This window comes from Gossypium arboreum, chromosome 2 (assembly GCF_025698485.1).
Source record: "Gossypium arboreum isolate Shixiya-1 chromosome 2, ASM2569848v2, whole genome shotgun sequence".
NCBI lineage: Eukaryota > Viridiplantae > Streptophyta > Magnoliopsida > Malvales > Malvaceae > Gossypium > Gossypium arboreum.
This window is the reverse complement of record NC_069071.1, coordinates 9,643,243-9,667,077: the sequence shown is the minus strand read 5'-3', so window position 1 is coordinate 9,667,077 and position 23,835 is coordinate 9,643,243. Positions and strand designations below refer to the sequence as shown.

General features: G+C 37.0%; 2 non-coding genes across 2 annotated transcripts; both read right to left on the bottom strand.

The window, feature by feature from the left end:
* Nucleotides 1-12,038: 12,038 nt before the first annotated feature.
* LOC128289900 (small nucleolar RNA R71) lies at nucleotides 12,039-12,145 on the bottom strand. The gene has a single exon (XR_008279541.1). It is a non-coding gene; the product is annotated as a small nucleolar RNA R71 (small nucleolar RNA).
* A 2,628-nt stretch (nucleotides 12,146-14,773) lies between these two features.
* On the bottom strand, nucleotides 14,774-14,879 carry LOC128289580 (small nucleolar RNA R71). The gene has a single exon (XR_008279225.1). It is a non-coding gene; the product is annotated as a small nucleolar RNA R71 (small nucleolar RNA).
* Between the last annotated feature and the right edge of the window lie 8,956 nt (nucleotides 14,880-23,835).

Here is a 23,835-nt window from a genome sequence, read left to right as displayed (position 1 = left end):
ATGCCAAAACACATGGTAAATTATAAACATCACATATATCATTTGTCAACATATAAATCAAGCCACACATGGTAAATTATAAACATCACATATATCATTTGTCAACATATAAATCAAGCCAACTCAAATGGCCATACACATCACCATTTACAAGCCAAATTGCATGGCTAATATTGTAACTCAAAACATACCAAAATGACACTAGCCTATACATGCCATATACCATATATACAATGCTTCAAAAGTACCAACGAGTTAATCGATAGTGTGATGACATTTCCCGACGATCCCCGAGTCTGAGTTAGCTTTGATACTCTATAAAACACAGACAAATAACACACAATAAGCTTCATAGCTTAGTAAGTTCGTACTAAATAAACTCGACAGTTCATAATATTCAAATCATCAAATAATAAACACTTAATCAGTTTCATATCATCACTCAATTCTAACCCATAACCATTTATCATATATATACAAATCCTTCAAGCGTCATGCACATAGCATCAACTACCACATAGGTATCGTACGTACCTGTACTCTCCCATATTTATTTATTACAATTTCATCTATTTGTTGAATACGTTAAGCATCCGGAAATCTTTCAATACTCAAGGAACTCGCACACTTAGTGCAAAAATGATTAGCCAAAGCTATAACGATATCGCACACTTAGTGCCATCACATTAAACCGAAGTTATCTCAGTATCGCACACTTAGTGCCACATATAGCCGAAGCTATTCCAATTCACACACTAAGTGCTATATATAGTCGAAGCTATCTCGAAACGCACACTAAGTGCCAAACGTAGTCAATTTGTTGTCATACTCAACCATAGTCTCATATATACAATTTATGTAATATTAAATCATTCAAAAAATAATTGTAACAATGTTTATCACGTACGAACTTACCTCGTACTCAGAATTGATGAATCGGATCGATTATTCGACAACCTTTGATTTTCCCTGATCTAAATCTAAATTATTTCTTTATTGATCTATATATATTCAAAATTAACCCATTTAATCACCAATTCATTCAATTTAATCCACAAACACATAATTTTAGCCACTTTGCACTTTGGCCTTAAACTTTCACATTTTAACAATTTAGTCTTTATTTCATAAAAACACAAATTACTCAAAATTCAATAAGACCCATGCTTGGCTGAATTCTCTATAGGTCCCAACCCATATTTTTCATTTATTTCACAAATTAACCCCTCAATTTACACTTTTCTCAATTTAATCCCTAATATGCATTTTTACTCAAAATCACTTTACAAAACATGTATATTAAACACCAAGCTTTCATAATTCATCATCAAACACCATAAAACTCATGGATCCATCAACGAAATTTTCCAAAATCACTAACAAACTCAAAAATTAAGGTACGGGCTAGATAATACTCAAAGCAACGATCTCAAAAATGTAGAAATCATAAAAAATCAAGCTCAAAACATACTTCAATCAAGATATGCAAGTACCAAATATCAAAGCCCTATTTTAGCTTTCGTCTTTGCTTCATTCGGCCATAAAAGATGATAATGGAACCATATTTGATTTTTGTTTTTACTTAATTATACATTAATTCCATTATTACAATTTTTACCTTTGTTTAAAACATCATATTTATGCCCATTTATGTCCATTCCCACTATCAATGGGATAATTACATCATAAGGACCTCATATTTAATAAGCCATGGAAATTAAGCACTTTTAACATATAGAATGCAACTTTTGTATTTTACGCGATTTAGTCCTTTTATCAAATTAAGCTATTAAACGATAAAATTAGCTCGCGAAATTTTCACACATATATAATCACATGCTGTAAACATAAAAAATAACACTAAAATAATTTTAGTACCTCAAATTTATGGTTTCAAAACCACTGTTCTTGTTTAGCTAAAGCCAGGCTGTTACACAGAACATCATAACATGATTTAAATAAACTTTATTGAATTGATGCAATCATCCTAGCTAAACAAAATTAAGCTATCATCATTAATGAAAAAACATTAAAGAAAATTGCAAACATGTTTAATAATAAAAGCAATAATAAAGATAAAGGAAGAAAACACTCAGAATAATTATGGCAATCTCCAGAATTGATCGTAGTGGCTTCTTCCTATTCTCATAATTGCTCCTTCACGAGATGCTCCTCAAGGTGGCCAGCCAAGGGAGAATTTTCTCAAGGAATTGCTAACTAAATGAAGGGGAAAATGGAAGGTTTATGAATGAGAGAAAATAAGAGGTTAGTGAATGATGAGAAGAAATGAATGATAAATGTTAAGTGAGGGATGAAGGATGATTTGAAATGGGGAATGGAAGTGGGTATTTATAGTGAAGGTTGGTGGATGAGTTTACTAAAAATAGTGTGAAAAATCTTTCCATTTACTTCTTTTCTTGGTTGGCCATGTATTGTTAAAGAGGGAGTTGTTTGGTTGCTTGATTCATGCATGATATCATGCTTGAATCAAGCAAGGGGTGGACAGTTTCTTGGCCAAAGTTGGTGAAACTATCCAAAGTTGGTGGGCTGTTTTCTGATTTCTTTGCAAGTGTAGGGACCTCCAGTAAATCTCCCAAAAATGAATTTCTGAGTAGTCCAAATGTCTTTTCTGAATTTAGGCTTCTTCTCCCTTGTTTGGACGGTTTGGTGACCTAATTGCTTACCAGACTTGTCCATCAATTGATCCATTTTCAATTGTATGAAAAAACAACCTCTTCATGACCCATTTTACATGTGTTTGTCATCCATGTAGAGTGAATTTGAACATGTCCATGTAATTTTATTTTATGAATAAAACATGCATAATTTCCTTGGTCCAACTGCATTAAATAATGTCAAGATCAATAAGTAGCCAAAAACAATTAAATTATGCATAAATTTAGTAAAAAATAACATAAAATCACTTTCTTCATTAAATGATGCCCATTATTGAAATATAAACAAAATTCACTCAATTAGTGGTCAAATACTTGGGACTTATATTATTTTTAAATACTTGGGACTTATATTATTTTTATGTTAAATGGTGCCAAAAACAATCATAAAACCCCATATAAAATAGAGTTTACACCTACCCTTGTATCCGTCTTGATGTGTAGCACTTATAAGAATAATAATACATGTTCATATATATAAATATATATTGTTAAAAATTCAAAACTTCATCTTAAAATTAGAATTTAAATAATTAAAATTCAAAATTTAAAATTCAAAATTTAAAATTTCAATCTTAACTTCATCATATAAACTAATTTAAACTTAAAATTTTAAAATACTGTGTAAATGAGTTCTCACCTTAACAAGAGAAAAGAATTCCTTGTAAAAACACAATTAGATTATTCTACGAGTATTTGTAAAAATAATACATAAAATACGAAAATGGTTTGAAATAAGAACTAATTATGAAAACAGATCCTTTTCTACAATGCACATCGATGCCGTTTCACTGGTTGGTGGCATCGCCCTACTTTTTCAACAATAATCATCCAATCATATGATTAAAAAAAAAAAGATTTTTCAGTGGTGTTGCGTGACACCTTAGCAGCATCGATATAGATTCTTAAAGAAAATACTCGTATTTTTAGTGTACATGGGAGAAAAAATAAGTTTGTTTTTTTGTTAGTGTCGCTTGACACATTGTGGTACTGCTTTAATATTTTTTTAAAATAGGGTTGATAGTTAAAAAAGCTACTGGAATAGAAAAAGAAAAAATAAAGCTAGTGGTGCTTGTACTAAGGCATGAGTAGCACCGGCCTGATGCCTGCCGCCAACATGATTAATCGGTCATGCCTCGGTACACACATCACCAACTTCTTTCTTTCTTTCTTTCTTTATATAAACCAAATGGTCCCCCTTTTCACCCACACAAAAACACTGGGGAAAAGAATTGTTAGTGGCTATTTTATGTTGGTGTTTTGGGAGGAAAGAATTGTTTGTATGGAAGTTGTGGGGAGAAATTTTGATAAATTTAAGATTTGTTTTTTAATAATAGTTTGTATATTATATGTGTATTTTTAATTTATTGTTAACATTTAGATTTAATATTTAATATTGTTTGTGAAAAATTTTGTTTGTGTTGGAGTTTTAGAGATAGACTGTGATAGTTTTAAGGTATTTTTATTAGTTTGTAAAAATAACTTTTATATTTTATTTTAATATTTAGATGTAATGTTGAAAGATTATATTTTTTTTGTTAAACTTTTTGTTTGTGTCGGATTATTAGGAGAAAAAAATGTTGGTTTGTCTTGTTTATGTAACACCCCTTACCCAATCCGATCGTTGGGTTCGAGCTATGGGATGTCAATCCGTTGGTAGAGAAATTACGGATAATAAATACATCATTCAAACATACATTCATGTCTTAACCGTATTCCTAATAATTTACACATATAAATCTGAGCCTTAATTGAGCTTAAGCTCTTCCGCTAACCCGAGTATAAAATAGGACTAAATTGTAAAGTTTTAAAATTTCAGGACCAACATCGTGATGTCATTTCCTCTACGCCGTGAATAGTTTGTCACGTCATGACGTCAAACCACTTGACATTGCGATGTTACATATTGTTGGCTAACATTATGATGAGGAAGATTGCTCGTTGGAATGTGAATTCTGTTTTAGGTAAAATTTAAGCCACTTGGTACCTATTTCATGGCTACAACAAAAAAACTTCAATTTTTGCATATTTGGTTAACCTTACCTGCATTAAACACATTCAAATACATACCAAAACAATCCATTTAACCACTACAATTCAAACTAGTCCAATATAACATCAATTTGGTATCAAAACATATCAATTCAACTTATTCCATTTCATAGAATTTATTTTATTAATCATTCATTCAATATTGTCTTCTTATCAATGTTAAAACATATTCAAACATGCTATTTTAAAACATCAACATGACCCAATGACATTTTTCAAAACCAACTATTTCAACTAGGCATTAACATTGTAAAGATCAAACATTAAGTTTCAACTATGTTTAATATTCAAGCTAACATTTACGAAACACGTATGTACATGCCAGAAAATCAAACTTAAGGAAATTGAAAAGCTACCGATTTAATAATAGGATAGTGTGAGTGTAACATCCTAGTTCTGGCAGATTCAAGGTTATGGCACTTAGTTTTAAAATAGTCTATCGGGCGTGGTGTTATTCACCCAAATGATTATTTTGGCATATACGTGTGGGCGTATAGTAACTGCCACAAGAGTAAGTAAGAATTTTACTTTTTGGTATTCTGCCAAGTATTAAAGAGAAGTTCATGACTGATAAAGGGCAAGTATGGAATAAGTACTCATCAAAGGTATAGTATGCCTAGTTTGCATGGAATACTATGTTAGTTAGATTCTAAGTAACTTGGCTAGAAATCAACTAGTTATCCTAGCTTGATAATTGTGATTGGAAGGTGCTTATCTATATTTTTCTTGAAAACTATAGGTCAATAAAAGGCAAGTTTTGATACGTATGACACTTGTTAACTTCCACTAAGTAAGTGGGTCATATTTATATGTGAGAAATGAGTTCTGAAAGGGTTCTTACTTCTTCTTCCTCTTCCTTAAGTGATATTTACTAATACCTTCCATAAGCCTAAAGGTATCATACATCGATGATTGAGATGCTATGGTTCTTTTATGATTAGTGGTTATTTCGCGTCAGGGTGAGTATTTCAACTCCGCATGTTAAGTTCTAAATGAGTAAATCTGTATGTGGTGTTTTAATAGTAAGATTGCAAGTATAATATTTCTGCATGAGATTGTCAGCAATTGATATGATAAGTAATTTGCATGTACAAGAGTAGTGGTTGCTGCTGGTTCAAGATGGATATCTGGATCTGGATTTTGAATTGTAGTAAGTGAGAATCAGGTGAGTTCCTATGCTGACTCTTGCATTTATACTGTAACGCCTCGAATTTGGGCCTAGAAGTATTGGGCCTTGAGTATGGGTCCGTAGGGAGGTTGTATATAAGTAGTTAATTGTGCAAGGAAATGACACAACTGTGTATTTACTTCAGTGGTTAAGTGCTCTGTGAATTCAAACTTGGGCTTTAGCAAAAATTTTGGTTTTAAGTGAAAAAAACCCTGGATGCTTGGATGATGGCCTTTTAAATTATTGTGTTAAGTAAATGACACAATGAAGCATGTGGTCTAGTGGTTGTGGTGTCATTAAGGTTGCAAGGGAGCCTGGGTTCAAGTCTTGGCTCTTGCAATTTATTTTAGTTTTTCTTTTAAAGGAACCTGGACTTTGGCCTATAGACCTTATAATTAATTGAAGATATTTTGTAACACAAAAAGAGCCAGTGGTGGAGTGGCAAGGTGGCGTGTTGTGTAACTGTGAGGTTTGAGGTTCAAGTCCTGGGATGCGCAATGGAGTATTTATTTTGCTGTTTGAGCTGTGTAGAAGGTGGAGTTGGATTGGAACTCTGTGGTTGAAGTGGTCATAAAAAAGGAAAAATAAGGAATTTTCCTAATGGTTGAAAGTAATCCCACATCGGGAAGCTAACATGAGCATTGGTGAGAAGTTGGCTTTGAATAGAGCAAACCAGATGACTAGGTGAGAGGGGGAAGTGATTAAGACTCAATGCAGGATGTGCCAAAGTTGGTGATCGTGGACTTCGGCACGTTCTCATAAACAGGTGTGTATTCACGCCCTTATTTGTTGGAAATCGTCAAAAGCCAAAAAGCTGAAACTTCGGCATTTGAGGCCTCACGAATGTACGATGGCTCATGGGGTAAACGAACCCACAAACTATGGGCGTTTCACTGTAGAGGCCTCCACGAGCATTCTTGTGTACTGGGCCTTGATAGGCCACGATGGGCCAAATAGGCCCAATGGGTCCAGTGGGCCCGCTTGTGTAAATCTAACTGATAGGTGGGAAGTAGTTGGGCTTGTCATGTCATGTGGATGGCATAGGCTGTTAAGGGCTTCGTTGGGCCAAAACGGGCTCGTGAGCGCCACACAGATTAAATCCATGGTAAGTGATAAATTTTGGACTGGGTTATGTAGGTCACATAGCCGTAGCTAAATTTGGGCTAAGTGGGCCAAATGAGTGTGTGGGCCCACTTTGGCCGAATCATGGGTCTTAGGCCCATTTACATCATTAGGTCTGTTTAGGTTACTTAAGTCACTTGAGGTGACTGTGGACCTTCTGAGAGGTCGATTATCTGTACCGAGACCCCAGAGGGTAAAATGACCAAAATACCCCTGAGGGATAAAATTACTATTCTACCCCTAAGGGTGGAAATGACTGTTATACCTTAGAGGTAGGTTAATTGATGAGTGTATGATATATACATGACTGCATCTGAGTATGAAACCTTGCATACACGAAATATTATGACATGACATACTGTACTGGGGTTGGGATTCTGATTTGGAGGAAGTACTGTTCTAGTAGCTTTGCCACGTATTCTGATATTAGTGGCTATGCCACGTTTAACACTATTAGCAGCTTTGCTGCATTATTATTAGTAGCTACACTGCGACGTTGGTGAGTTGGTTGGATGGGTCGATTTAATCCTCACATGGTGAGTTGGTTGGTACTAGTGGTGAGCAGGATCGATTGGGTTGGGTTGCATTCTTGTATTGTGATTATACTATTTTGGGCATAGGCCCACATTACATCTTGATAGGGCTTAGGCCCGCATATGTCATTGTTAATGAATAGGGCTCAGCCCAAACCGTTCAGATATACTTTATTATTGTTGATGATAGGGATTACACACTGAGTTTTTGAAAACTCACCCTTCTTTTAACTGTGTAGGTAATCCCAGCCTTAGACGATTTGGAGCCGCGAGGGACTCAGTGGTGGCCACACGTCAGCAGATTGGTTGTTAATAACTCAATTTAATTAAGCTTTCATATTTGGATTTTAGTTATGTAATAAGGCCATTTGGGGGTTTTTAACTTTTAATGGGCTCTTGATATATTAAACTGCTAGTCTAGGAAAACTTGAGTTTTCAAACTATTCACGTTTTTCTAAAGAAAATGAGCTTTAAACAACAAAGTTTTCAAAAGAGCTTCCACGATTTAAGTTGAATAAATATCCTGAAGGCAAATATTTTGAGCAAACATATGTGAGGAGATGATTTGCTAACCCCGTACAAAAGGTTTTACTTTTAGAAATAAACTTTTACCGACAACTCAATTTTTGAGCGACGCTTTGATGCAACACACTAGATTCAACCTTAGCATCTAGGTTGGGTCTAGGGTGTTACATTTAGTGGTATCAAAGTCAGGTTACAAAACTCAGCCATGGAATGGGTTTTTGTGGATTTGAATGTTAAATGTTGTGGTTGGTAATGTGGCACACTGAGTCTCCGGACACTGATTATTGTTATGAACTGAAATGTATTACTGAATACTACCATGGGTAGTAGAATTACAATAAAACTCTGTAGTTAGAGTAGACATGAGATTATAGAAGACTGACAACTGTAGAAGATTCTGTTCTGCGAAAACAAACTCTAATTGCTAATGTTCATAACACATTGTTAATAATTATTGAAATTATAAACTGATTCATAAGACTTTAAAACAGACAATTCGCTATCGATATGAGCACAAGAAGTACTAGCGGACGGGGTACACGAGGCCGCGGTAGAGGTCAAGGAAGTGCTAGAACTGGGTCTTCAGCATCGGGCCACAGGCTGGCTAGGGAGGCACTAGCCTCGCTAATAACTGAGTCAGGATCTCATGACCAAGCAGCTGGGGATGATGCTTTATCTCAAGCAATGCTAAGAGTTCTTGAAAGGTTACTAGAGCAAGTATTGGATCTATAGGCCGGGGGTAAATTTCAGAGCGACTCTGATCTAATGGAGCAGAAATCTTCAGGGGTGTTTTGGGTGTAGCCCTGAATGTGGCAGAATATTGGTTAGAGGCTATCGAGTGAGTAATGGATGACCTTGACTGTACTTTAAAGCAAAAATTAATAGGGGTAGTGTCTTTACTGCGTGATGAGGCCTACCAGTGGTGGCTCACTCTGAGAGAAGGTACGCAAGTTGACCGTTTGACATGAGATTTCTTCAAAGAAGCCTTTTTAGGGAAGTATGTGGGCGCAAGTTATGTAGACGTCCGAAGGAAGAAATTTCTGAATTTGACTCAGGGGAATAAAACCATGGTGGAGTAAGAGGTAGAGTTTCTGCGGTTCAGTCAGAATGCACGCGGGATAGTTGCAATTGAATATGAACGCTGTGTGCAGTTTGAGGATGGCCTCTGGGACGAGTTATGTGTGTTCATAGCACTGCAGAGGGAGTGAGACCTTGCTGCCTTTATGGAAAAAGAAAAAAATTGCTGATGAAGTGAAACACTCTAAGCACCTGAATCGCGAGAAAGATAGGGGCAGAAATAAAATGGATTTTTGACCCTCAGGTTCTTCTAGAAGGCCTGTAAAGAGGGCCAGGTTTGATGGGCCAGTTCGAGTGGTTCCTGGTATTATTGCAAGACCGCAACCTTGCGCCGATTGTGGGAGAGCTCACCAGGGTGAGTGCTGGAAATGAACTGGGGCATGCTTTAGATGTGGGTCTATGGATCATCAGGTTAAAAACTATACTCAGGGGATTACTCAGATGCAAATTGTAGGACAGGGTCCTGTTCAGCCTATGAGAGGTGGTCAGTAACCACCGAGAAGTCGAGGTCAGACTAGAGGTGGAAACGGGTTTGGTCGAGGTCGTGAAGCACCAGGAAGAGGTACTGGAAACACTGAGGAGAGACAGCCAGCCTTGGTCTATACTATTCGTCACCGAGAGGATGGGGAAGCCTCTGACGTCATAACTGGTACGTTCTTAATTTATAATTTTCCATACACTTCTTTAATTGATATTGGGTTTACACACTCGTATGTTGCGTGCATTGTATCTGAGACGTTGGGTATTCTGTCTGAAAATACAATTAGTAAAATTTCTATGTTGAGTCCACTGGGACAATCAGTTGGGGTGAGTAAGTTGTTCAAAGATGTGCCCTGAGAAGTGATAAACTATAAATTATACATATTTTTACCCCATGTTTAATGCATTTTATGGATGATTTCCCATTAGAATTGGTGATTTCGATACTCCTAATGCTTTAATTTCATGTTTTATACTTAGGAAAGCATATGAGAGCGAAAGGAACGAGAAAGGGGCCAAAAACGGAGAAAATGGGCCAAAGTACGAAATCAACACGGCCTGGACCATGTCACACGGGCAGACCACATGGCCGTGTCAATTTGGTAGGCTTGAACACGGCCTGAAGTAATCTAACACGAGTGTGTGCCACGGGCGTGTCCTTGCTGAGCCCAAGTTGAGTCCAATTCGAAAAAGGCTAATTTTGAGGGCTTTTAGGCATTCCAAAGCCTATAAATACACCCTAGAGAAGGAGGAAAAAGGGACGGAGAATAGGGAGTAAGGAATTACTCCAAGAAAGCCGATTGATCCATCTCAGAAGCCGAATTCATCATCAAGACTGAAGATCTCTCCTCAAATTCTCTTTAGGAGATTTGGGTTTTCTTTATGTTTTGTATTCTTTTTTCTTCTGAGATGTTTTCTTATTTAGTTATGGACTAAACCCCTGAATACCTAAGGGGAATGAAACCTAAGAAGAATCTTGTTATTATTTTCTAAATCGTATGATAAATATTTAACTTGTTCTTAATTATGTGTTCTTAATTCTTGTTTTGATATCCTAGGATACTGATTCAAGACAAGCTCTTATTCAGAGGAGGAATAGACCCTGTCTAAGAGTACATTTTTCATAATTAAGCGGAGTTGATTGCGCGCCTAGACATAGGGTGACAAGATTTTGTCGGATTAGGTTGAAACCTAATAAAGGGATCCATAGATCGAGTTAATACAACCTAGAGTGTTAATTAGAGAAAAGTCTTGGTTATTCAATCTAGGGATTAGACGTTATTAGTCTTGAATAGGGATAATAACATAACTTAGGGATCTCTACGGAACAAGTTGAATGAATAAATTGTCCGATTCGGAGCTAGAATAACAAGTAAAGTCTAGGTGGATTTTTCTTTAGGTATTGTCTTAAGTCAATCGATTTTCCCCAAAAGCAAAACCCCAATTCTTTTCTTTGTGAGTTCTTAGTTTAGATAATTAGTTAATTAAAACAAAACCTTTTTATTCTTAGGCTAGATAATAAAAAGACAGTCATTACTAGTACTTTTAGTTCCTTTGGGTTCGACAATCCGGTCTTGCTAAAACTATACTACTGTTTGATAGGTACACTTGCCTACATCGCAATAATAGTTAGTTGAAGAACGATAATTATAAATATTTAAAACCTATCACAAAATCACGCGATCAAGTTTTTGGCGCCGTTGCCGGGGAGCTAAGATATTAGGAACGCTCAATTTTTATTACTTTAGCCATTTATTTTTCTTGCAATTTAATTTAATTTAATTATTATTTATTAACTTAGTTTTTCTTTCTCTTGGCAGGTTTTTATAGTTTATGACTAGAAGAAACCCGTCAGGACCATTACTTTTTAACGAAGAAATTGATCGTACAGTTCATAGAAATCAAAGAGAAATAACGCGAAGCTTACGATACACAAACAATGAGCAAGAAGACGATATTCAACCCCCAATCGAAGAGATGGCTGAAAACCAAGACAATCAGCTACCTCCTACAATTGCGGCTAATCAAAAACCTGCTCCACGCACTATGTATGATTATGCTAAACCTTTTTTAACAGGAACTGAATCTAGCATAGTTATACCTACTGTAGCTGCAAATCCTTTTGAATTAAAACCTAACACTATTCAAATGATACAGTAATTTGTTCAGTTTGATGGTTTGCAGGATGAAGATCCCAACGCTCACTTAGCAAACTTTCTGGAATTATGCGATACATTTAAAATCAATGGCATTTCTGATAATGCCATTCGTCTTCGGTTATTCCCTTTTTTATTAAGGAACAAAGCTAAACAGTGGTTGAACTCGTTACCACGAGGGTCAATTACTACTTGGGAACAAATGAACTAAAAATTCTTACTAAAATATTTTCCGCAGGCTAAAACGGCTAAATTACTTAATGACATCTCTTCTTTTGTGCAGATGGATTTAGAAACCCTCTACGATGCATGGGAGAGATACATGGACTTACTGAGAAGGTACCCTCACCATGGGTTACCGCTTTGGCTCCAAGTTCAAACATTCCACAATGGTCTAAATCCTTCGACTCAGCAAATGGTTGACGTAGCTGCTGGCGGAACCATCAATAATAAAACACCTGAAGATGCCTATGAGTTTATTGAGGAGATGTCACTGAATAACTATTAGTGGCAAGTCATAAGGACAAAGCCAACAAAAATAGTCAGTGTTTATAATGTCGATTCGGTCACCATGCTGTCAAATCAGGCAGAACTCTTGAATAAAAAGATTGATGGTTTTCTTAGTTCTTTATCGGTTCACCCAGTAATGCAGTGCGAAGCAAGTAGCGGTGGAACAAGCCATTCTGAATACCAACTTTATGGCCATAACATGGATAACGAGCAACTAAACTACATGGGAAATAATCCTCGACCTCAAAACAATCCATTTAGTAACACTTACAATGCAGGTTGGAGGAACCATCCCAATTTTTCGTGGGGAGGCCAAGGAAATCAAAGACCACAACATCCTCCGGGTTTTTAGCAACCACACTACCAACAGGAAAAGAAGCTGAACCTTGAAGAGATGCTCTCAAATTTTATATCGGTGTCAAAAACTAGTTTCCAGAACACCGAGACAGCACTTAAGAATCAACAAGCATCGATCCAAGGGCTCAAAACTCAGATAAGCCAGCTATCCAAATTAATTTCAGAAAGACCACTAGGGAGTTTCCCTAGTAACACCCAATCAAAAGAGCATGTGGAAGCAGTTACACTAAGGAGTGGGAAAGTGTTAGCGGAAACTGAAAAGAAGCTAACACAAGAAGCCGTGATAAGTAAAAGCGGGAAAGAAAAAACTGAAAATAGTGACAAACGAGTGCCAAAAGAATATAAACCTCCGGTTCCGTACCCAGCAAAATTGAAAAAAGATCAAATTGATGCACAATTTGGTAAGTTTCTTGAACTTTTTAAGCAACTACATATCAACTTACCTTTTGTTGAAGCCATCTCGCAGATGCCTACATACACAAAATTTTTGAAGGAGCTTCTAACAAATAAAAGGAAATTCGAGGACTGGGCTACAGTAGAACTCAACGAGGAGTGCTCAGTCATACTCCAAAATAAGTTGCCAACCAAACTGAAAGATCCAGGGAGTTTTACTATCCCTTGCTTAATTGGTAGTCTAAATGTTAAAAAAGCACTAGCTGATTTAGGTGCTAGCGTTAATTTGATGCCATATAAAATATTCAAACAACTTGGTCTTGGGGAACCTAAACCTACTAGGATGAGTATTCAATTAGCCGATAGATCTGTTAAACATCCTAGGGGCGTTATAAAAGACATACTCATGAAAGTAGATATGAACCTATTGACTTTGTTGTGCTTGACATGGATGAAGATGTGGAAGTGCCCTTAATTTTAGGGCACCCATTTTTAGCCACTGCTAGGGCTGTAGTCGATGTGGGTGACGATAAATTGGCACTTAGAGCAGGTGACGAGGAGATTATCTTTAAAATTTATGATGCTATGAGGTTTTCTAGGGAACAGGATGATTCATGTTATTTTATTGACAAGATTTTTCTAGGGTGAAACCTAATAAGCGGATCCATAGATTGAGTTAATACAACCCTAGAGTGTTAATTAGAGAAAAGTCTTGGTTATTCAATCTAGGGATTAGACGTTATTAGTCTTGAATAGGGATAATAACATAACTTAGGGATCTCTACGGAACAAGTTGAATGAATAAATCGTCCGATTCGGAGCCAGAATAACAAGTAAAGTCTAGGTGGATTTTTCCTTAAGTATTGTCTTAAGTCAATCGATTTTCCCCAAAAGCAATTCCCCAATTCTTTTATTTGTGAATTCTTAGTTTAGATAATTAGTTAATTAAAACAAAACCTCTTTATTGTTAGGCTAGATAATAAAAAGACAGTCATTACTAGTACTTTTAGTTCCTTTGGGTTCGACAATCTGGTCTTACTAAAACTATACTACTGTTCGATAGGTACACTTGCCTACATCGCAATAATAGTTAGTTCAAGAATGAGTAATTATAAATCTTTAAAACCTATCACGAAATCACGCGATCAAGTTTTTGGCGCTATTGTCGGGGAGCTAAGATATTAGGAACGCTCAATTTTTATTACTTTAGCCATTTATTTTTCTTGCAATTTCATTTAATTTTATTATTATTATTATTTATTAACTTACTTTTTCTTTCTCTTGGTAGGTTTTTTATAGTTTATGACTAGAAGAAACCCATCAGGACTATTACTTTTTGACGAAGAAATTGATTGTACAGTTCGTAGAAATCAAAGAGAAATAAGGCGAAGCTGACGATACACAGAGAACGAGCAAGAAGAAATCGAAGAGATGGCTAAGAACCAAGACAATCAGCTACCTCCTGCAATTGTGGCTAATTAAAATCCTGCTCCACGCACTATGATGAAGATCCCAACGCTCACTTAGCAAACTTTCTAGAATTTTGCGATACATTTAAAAGCAATGGTGTTTCTGATGATGCCATTCGTCTTCGGTTATTCCCTTTTTCATTAAGGAACAAAGCTGAACATTGGTTGAACTCATTACCACGAGGGTCAATTACTACTTGGGAACAAGTGACCGAAAAATTCTTACTAAAATATTTTCTGCCGGCTAAAACGGCTAAATTACATAATGATATCTCTTCTTTTGTGCAGATGGATTTAGAAACCCTCTACGATGCATGGGAGAGATACAAGGACTTACTGAGAAGGTGCCCTCACCATGGGTTACCGCTTTGGCTCTAAGTTCAAATATACTACAATGGTCTGAATCCTTCGACTCGACAATTGGTTGGCACAGCTGATGGCAGAACCATCAATAATAAAACACCTCAAGATGCCTGTGAGTTTATTGAGGAGATGTCATTGAATAACTATCAGTGGCAAGTCATGAGGACAAAGCCAACGATAACAGCCGGTGTTTATAACGTCGATTCAGTCACCAAGCTATCAAATCAGGTAGAACTCTTGAATAAAAAGATTGATGGTTTTCTTAGTTCTTCACAGGTTCACCCAGTAATGCAGTGCGAAGCAATAACGGTGGAACAAGCCATTCGGAATGTCAACCTTATGCCCAAAACATGGATAACGAGTAACTAAACTACATGGGTAATAATCTTCGACCTCAAAACAATCCATTTAGTAACACTTACAATGCAGGTTGGAGGAACCATCCTAATTTTTCATGGGAAGGCCAAGGAAATCAAAGACCACAATAGCCTCCGGGTTTTTAGCAACCACCCTACTAACAGGAAAAGAATCTGAACCTTGAAGAGATGCTCTCAATGTTTATATCGGTGCCAGAAACTCATTTTCAGAACACCGAGACAGCACTTATGAATCAACAAGTGTCGATCCAAGGGCTCGAAACTCAGATAGGCCAGCTTTCCAAACTAATCTCCGAACGACCACAAGGTAGTTTGCCAAGTAATACTGAACCCAACCTAAGGGAACAGCTCGACGCGATTAATGTTCAAGATGAAGAAGGATTTGTGGAGCCTGAACCAGAACCGCGGCAAGAAACTATGGTAAGCAAAGGTCAATGTGAGGTAGATCAAAATACAAACAAATCAATGAATGTCGAATATAAACCTCGTGTACCATACCCCAATGCAACAAGGAAAGACCGCTCAGATGAACAATTTGGTAAATTCCTTAAACTCTTAAAAAGTTACATATTAACTTACCATTTATTGAAGTTCTATCGCAGATGCCAAATACAATGAAATTTTTAAAAGAGCTTTTAGCAAATAAGCGGAAGTTGGACGAGGCATCGCATGTGGAGCTAAACGCAGTGTGCTCAGCTATTCTGAAAAATAAGCTACTGAACAAACTAAAAGATCCAGGGAGTTTTACGATTCCTTACTTAGTTGGTAGTTTAGATGTTAATAATGCATTAGCTAATTTAGGGGCTAGTATCAACGTCATGCCTTTTAAAATATTCAAGCAACTAGGTCTCGAGAAACCCAAACAGACTAGGATGAGCATTCAATTAGCAAATAAAACTATAATATTTCCTAGGGGTATTATTGAAGATGTGCTAGTCAAAATCGATAAATTTATATTTCCCGTTGACTTCATTGTTTTAGACATAGAGGAGGATAGCAATACTCCTTTAATCCTAGGAAGGCCCTTTTTAGAAATTGCTAAAAAAATTATTGATGTTAGCACAGGTGAGGTCACACTTCGCGTAGGAGACGAAACCCTCACCCTTGAAGCTCGCAATTTTTATAACACATCGAAAATTGAAGGTGATCGTCTAAATCGTTCTATTCAAACTGACCACATGATACAACCCACTTTGCAGGAGATAAGTCTGAAGGAAGTACATGAGCCACTCCTAAACAAAAGTAGAGGTTCTGTTTATGAAGAACGAAGGCTGCAAATAAAGGAGTTAGATGAATGGCGAACACATAAACTGAGAACACACGATAAATCGAAACTACGCCAGAACGAGCCCGATACCTCTCTAAATCAACTTAAGGTTGGTGATAAAGTCTTATTAGATGCCGCAAATCCCCACATTGTCACTACCACACCGAATGAGGAAATCCCTTTTATGGTACTCAGAATTTTTCCATTCGGTACATTGGAGGTGAGTCATCCCAAGTTCGGCACTTTTAAGGTAAACAATACCCGTTTAAAACCTTATTTTAAGATTAATAGTAGGAATGAGGAGTATAAACTCCTCGAACCACCATGATCATTTAACGGAGAGGTAAGTCGAGCTTAAACTATAAATAAGTGCTTCTCGGGAGGCAACCCGAGCACTAACTGTATTAACTTCTTCCAAAATTTAGTCTTCAACATCTAACTTACTAACGGAGCTCTTTAATATAGGTTTTCCTCATAGACACGACAAAGCACACGGGAGTGCTTATGGCAGTGTGAAAGTAGGGAAAGGATTTCCCCAACACGGGTTACGATACAACGCCATGGCCGTGTGACATGGTCATGGTCAAGCCTGCCAAAACAACACGGGCGTGCGACACGTCCGTGTGGAAGACCCGTGGTTGAACCTGTCAAATTAACACGGGCATGAGGCTTGCACACACGGGCGTGGGAGAAGTGAACGAAGCTAGACACGGTCGTGTGGACCCACACGCCTGAGGTACACTGGTGTGGGACGAATTTCAGACGTGCCCAAATAGGAAAAATACGAAACACAAGGGCAAAAATTAGGGAACACGGGCGTGTGCCATGGTCGTGTGGCCCAAAATCTATAAATACCTTGCACTATTCACTTTCTTCCCCATTTAGAAACCTTAACCCAAGCCGCTACAAGTTCACACGGCCTCCTTACCACGCCCGTGCGCCGCCTACAGCTCTATTCTCGACGCCCAATCTCTTCCCTTAGCGTTTGTTTACTCCTTTTTCTTTTATTTCACTGATTTATAATGCTATTTATCATATTAATCTATATTTTTCATGTTATTTCCATATTGATAATCACATAAATGTCATTTATCAAACAAGTTATCATCTCTCTCATGTTTAAAATTTTACTCATTACATGATTCCTACACTTCATTTAATTTGTTAGAAGTGAATATTTATGGCTAGGATAGTTGAAATAATCATGCATATTGTGTTGACATCTCTTTTCATTCATATAGTATTTTGCATTCCATTCCTTGCCATTTTTACTTATATCACCATGCTCATGCCACAAAGAAATGAGACATTGAACTTATTGTTTTAATTGAATTTAGGAATTGTGGCTGAATATATTTATGCATTTTCCATTTCGAATTTAGTCGCATTCCTTTTATATATTATAAATTGTCCACTCATCAAAAGATGAATTGATGTTTCCAATTGCAGGTACACAATGTCATCTTCAAGAGGAAAGAAAACCGTCGTACCTACTTCAAAGAAGAGGAAGGGAGCATCCTCTTCCGCTTGTCCAACCGCGAAAATTCGTCACCCTCTCCTATAGTTCCCCTAAGGGCCCCAGGAAGAACTGTTCTAAATACTTCGGGCCTGACCTTTAATTACGGGATGCTGCACTGACTGGACTGCTGTAGAATAAGTTCAGTTGGCTGATTCGATTCGAGCCCTTCTAACCACCGTCCCTTGAGAGCTATTCTTTAGGATTATCAAGCTAACATACCTTGAGCTCACGATGGAACTATGCTCAACATTCCATCTTCAGACTATAATGACGAACTACGATGATCCCGGTACGATTCAATTTCGCCTAGGCAAATTAATCTGCCAGCTAAGCGTCTTAGAGTTCGGTGCGACACTTCGGGCTCCTCAACACTGTGGCCCAAGAATCATCCCTCACCCTCATCGGCCAGATGTCTCCATAAGGCATCTCGAGCATGCTTAGCATAAGGATGATCGAGAGGCGTTGAAGAACCTATCCTCCCCAGTATCGTCTCACCCAATCTACTGAGGAGGAGGCCTACGAGGACATTCCTGATGATGTCCCCCCACAGCACGAGGACCCACCGACTCAGCCACCACCACCCTCTCGTCCAATTCATGCGGCGACTTCATACGCTGACATCTCTGAGTGCCTCACTCGATTCGAGCAACAGTATTTTCAATGATTTGACAACATTGATGCTACTCTACAGTAGATTTGTCAGTACCTCCACATCTCATCGCCAGTCCCACCTCGCGAACCATCCAGTGATAAAGATGTTTAAAAACATTTATTTATAATTTTATGTTTTTATGTTAATTTTTATTAAAACTACTTTTTATTTTTGTTAGATTTTATAATTTTATTTTTAATTATTAATTTCAGTTATTTCTTTATGAGTAATTATTCTTTCTAATATCCCCTAAAAAGTTCCTGATTTTATCACAGTTATATCGAGCTCTTAAGCTCATCATCACATAAGAACTAAAACTTCACCGGGAAAGGTTCTCCACGATTGCCATGTCCTGCTCGACCACGACCATAGTTACCACTAGATATAATATTCTTGTGGCGCAAGAATTATGGATTAATGAACCTCTACGACCGCTAGAGTATCTTCCTCCACTCTCGAACCAATTACTCTTCAAAAACTCTAGTTCGAGGAATTCATCATACAGGAAGTTTAACCTCTCCCCCTATCTTTTTTTTTGTTTTACTTTAATGTCTGTCTCTGTACATTGAGGGAAATTTACCTCTTAAGTGTGGGGGGTATTTATTTCATTATTAGAAAAATTCCTGAATGATTGCCTTGTTCTGTTGAAAAGCTTTTATATCATATTTAGGATAAATTTTAATTAATTTATCATTTTGATTGATATATCTTGAATTAAAACATAGGCAATTATACATTGATTGTTTAAACTTTAAGACATTAGAGAAACAAGCATGATGAGTTGATTTTTAAGAATTCAAAATCTTAGGCTGTTTCCACAAAGTTTAGGTATTACTTTGAATTGGAATTCACAAGTTTTTAACATCAAAAAGCCATAATTTTTGTGTGATTTTTGAGCCTTTTGAGCATCTATTAATTCTTTCATGCTCACTTTTATAATTGCTTTGAGTGCGTCAATATTGAACTGTTATTGTAGAACTTGCTTGATTATGCATGTCGAGACCACACCATTTGATTTGATATGTTAAAATGATTAAGGAACTTAGGATTAACCCACTCATGCCATGAAAAGCCTACCTCCACGATCAACCCCTAGTAAACCCCCTTGAGCCTAACAAACCATTCTTTGTATTACCCTTAATATTAACCTTTAACCCATTGTTGTTGAAATCCCCTAAATTAATCCCTATTTTTGTCGAGATTTGAGTTGAATGGATTGCTTAGCTATGTTTGTTCTTAATAGTTAGTCTATGTTATTTAACTTGTTCTTAAAAAAAAACCTATGTATATATATTAGTAATTCCATATTCTGAGAAGAAGCTCTGTTGTACGCAAGTGAAGATTAACTCTTTTTCTAGTTAGACAATTTTTTAATTCAACCTCAATTCTAACCCTTTCTTTCAGCTTATGACCATACCCCCTAACCAAGCCTCATTACAACCCTCTAAAGACTTTTTGATTGATGTATCATCTTAAATTATAGTGGTGGAGATTTGATTTTCATGCAAGCCTATGGTAATGACTTTTCATTATTGACTATTGAGTGCTTCATTTATTGGCCTTAAACGCCTCGAGTGATTTGAGTGAATCTTTAGTGAGGATGTAAAACTTTGTGATATTTTGAATCAAAGGTAATTACTTAGATGAGGGGAGACACCAATGTTTGCATGAATAAAATGCTCAACTTGGAATGTTTGGAACTTTTATGTTCTTTTAGTTGAATTCTCAATGTATGATTACTTATGGATTAATGTGAGATATTATCGATAGAAATTATAAGTTGAGAAGAATTTATTTTGATTATGAGTTGAGAATTTTGCTTGAGGACAAGCAAATGCTTAAGTGTGGGGGTATTTGATAAACCGTAAATTATACATATTTTTACCCCATGTTTAATGCATTTTATGGATGATTTCCCATTAGAATTGGTGAATTCGATGCTCCTAATGTTTTAATTTCATGTTTTATACTTAGGAAAGCATAGGAGAGTGAAAGGAACGAGAAATGGGGCAAAAACGGAGAAAATGGGCCAAAGTACAAAATCAACACGGCTTAGACCTCCTCACACGGGCAGACCACATGGCCGTGTCAATTTGGCAGGCTCGAACACGGCCTGAAGTTATCGAACAAGGGCGTGTGCCACGGGCGTGTCCCTACCGAGCCCAAGTTAAGTCCAATTCAAAAAAGGCTAATTTTGAGGGCTTTTAGGCATTCCAAAGCCTATAAATACACCCTAGAGAAGGAAGAAAAGGGGACGGAGAATAGGGAGTAAGGAATTACTCCAAGGAAGCCATTTGATCCATCTCAGAAGCCAGATTCATCATCAAGACTGAAGATCTCTCCTCAATTTCCCTTCAGGAGTTTTGGGTTTTCTTTATGTTTTGTATTCTTTGTTCTTCTGAGAAGTTATGTTATTTAGTTATGAACTAAAACCCCTAAATACCTAAGGGGAATGAAACCTAAGACGAATCTTGTTGTTATTTTCTAAATCGTATGATAAATATTTAACTCGTTCTTAATTATGTGTTCTTAATTCTTGTTTTGATATCCCAGGATATTGATTCAATGTGACAGCCCTAAATTGACCCTAGTCGGAAATGTAACACCCCGATCCCAAGACCATCACCGGTGTCGGACACGAGGGGTTAACAAGTCAAGTCCACATATTTTGCCCACCAATTTGACATTTCCAGTCGGGCTGGAAAACTGCGTCACTGTCGTCTTAAAAATCATATTTCGAGTTTCAAAACTCGGAAACTGGTTTCGTAAATTTTCCCTGAATTTAGACTCATATATCCATCCATGGATTTATTTCTAGAATTTTTGGTCAGGCCAATTGGTACAGTTTATTAGTTAAAGTCACCCCTGTTACAGGGATCGACTGCTCTGACCTTCGCGCTTTACAACTTGAATATCTCCCTGTACAGGGCTTTAATACTGGTGCCGTTTGTTTCTAATGAAACTAGACTCAAAATGGAATCTGCACATATAAGGCATGACTCCTAATTCTTTCTGGATAATTTATAGTAAATTTTTAAAGTTGCGACAGGGGACCCAGAAACCATTCTGGCCCTGTTTCACAATAGCTTTAATATCTCTTAACAAGTAACTCCTATGACCATTTCGTTTCTTCCATATGAAAATAGACTCATCAAGGTTCATTTACATAGCTGATTCACTATTTAATACCATTCCTACAAATTTTTGTGATTTTTCACATTCACGTTACTGCAGCCGGCAGCATCTGTTTTTAAGGTAGGTCTTACCTATTTTGTAGTCTCCATGAACCAACTAGTCTTGCCATACATAGGTCCACATATGATCATTTTAACCATGCCAATGGCTGATCATGTGACCAACATTCCCATTTCCAAATCATAGTCACATCATGACACCATATGTATATATACAAACCGCAAATAGTCTAAGTTCATTCTTGACTTTTACGAGCCGTTTTCGCATGGCCGTACACATATACATCACCACATTTTTAAACCAACAAGGGTAGTCCTATACATGCCATTTCAAAGTTCAACCAAAATTTATACCAAAATAGAGGCGTTGATAGTGTGGATGACTTCGACTTTAATGATCCCGAATCCGATTGCTATCGAGCAAAATCTATAAGACAGAGCCAAAGCAACGGGGTAAGCATTTTTATGCTTAGTAAGTCTCAAGGAATAAAATCAGCTTTAATTAAAGCATTACATTCACATAACCAAATACATCATTTCACTAATACACATTCACATAATCATACTTACTTCACCATCCCAACTCTTAGGTTCATACACAAATAACGGCTTCGTTAAGGCCGATAACTCGTTCCATCATAGGAGCGGATATGCATACGCTCTTACTCCTAGCAGCAAAGCACACACCACACTTACCTTGTTATTGGGAAATTTCACAAGTGTATTAGCTGAAATTTTCCAGCAAGCTTAAAATTTTCAAATCACATACCTTTGAGCTTAACAGGATATAGCTACTCGTTCAAACGCCTTGGGACATAGCCGGATATGGTAACCCGCACCAAGGCCTCACGGACTTAACCCGGATATCACGATTGCACAAATGCTTTGGTCTTAGCCGGATAGAATGACTCGCATACGAATGCCTTGGTCTTAGCCGGATATAGCCACTAGCACCATTGCCTTGGTCTTAACCGGTTATAATTTCCAGCATAATTGTCTTCGGGCTTAGCCCGGATATCATTCAATTTCTCATGCACACATACATCAATAATCATTGGACATACATATTTCATTTCCGTTACTAAGGCTCAAACACAATTATAATCATTAGCATAATCGCCTTGGGACTTAGCCGGGTATCATTCGAATACTCATACACACATAAATCAATAATCAATACATCCATATTTCATTCCACATAATTCAATTAAGGTCACTTCTTGAGGACTTACCTCGGATGTTGTCGAACGGCTTTTACGGCTATTCGATCACTTTTTCCTTCCCTTGTCCAATTGTGGCCCTCTAAGCTCTTGAGCTAATTCAAACAAATTCAATTTATTAAAACCTCATTGTGCTAGCTTATGGCGAATATGACAAGGAGTTTAAATGGTCATATGGCCACCCTTTAGCTTGAATACACAATGGTCATGCACATTTTATACTACATCAAGCAATTCAATACAATTCATTCGAGCATCAAGGAAAAGCTAAGGCCTTCAATAGGCTACCCAAGGCCGAATATTCATGTCCATGTTGAGGCCAATTATGCACTTAATACCTCACAAAAACAGCATGCATTTTACTAGTTAATGCTTTGCATATTGTAGCTCAAAACTTATATTATAGCATCAAGCACTCATATGTGTGCTAGGCGAATGTGCTTGCAATTTCACAATCATTCTTCAACATCTTCTTCTTTAAAAAACATATTCATCACTTAGTTCACAACCAAAACATCATGTGCAAACATATATATACATATATGAGCACGGCCAATTTCAAGGTGTCCATAGCCATCCAAAACACAAATTTTAACTAACATGCAAGAAGCATGAACCATGCTCATGAATGCATCATGGCGAATATGACAATCATGCCCTTTTCAACTTCAATCATGGTTAAACAAAAGAAAACTCAAAATCTTACTCATGAGTAGACAATCCATC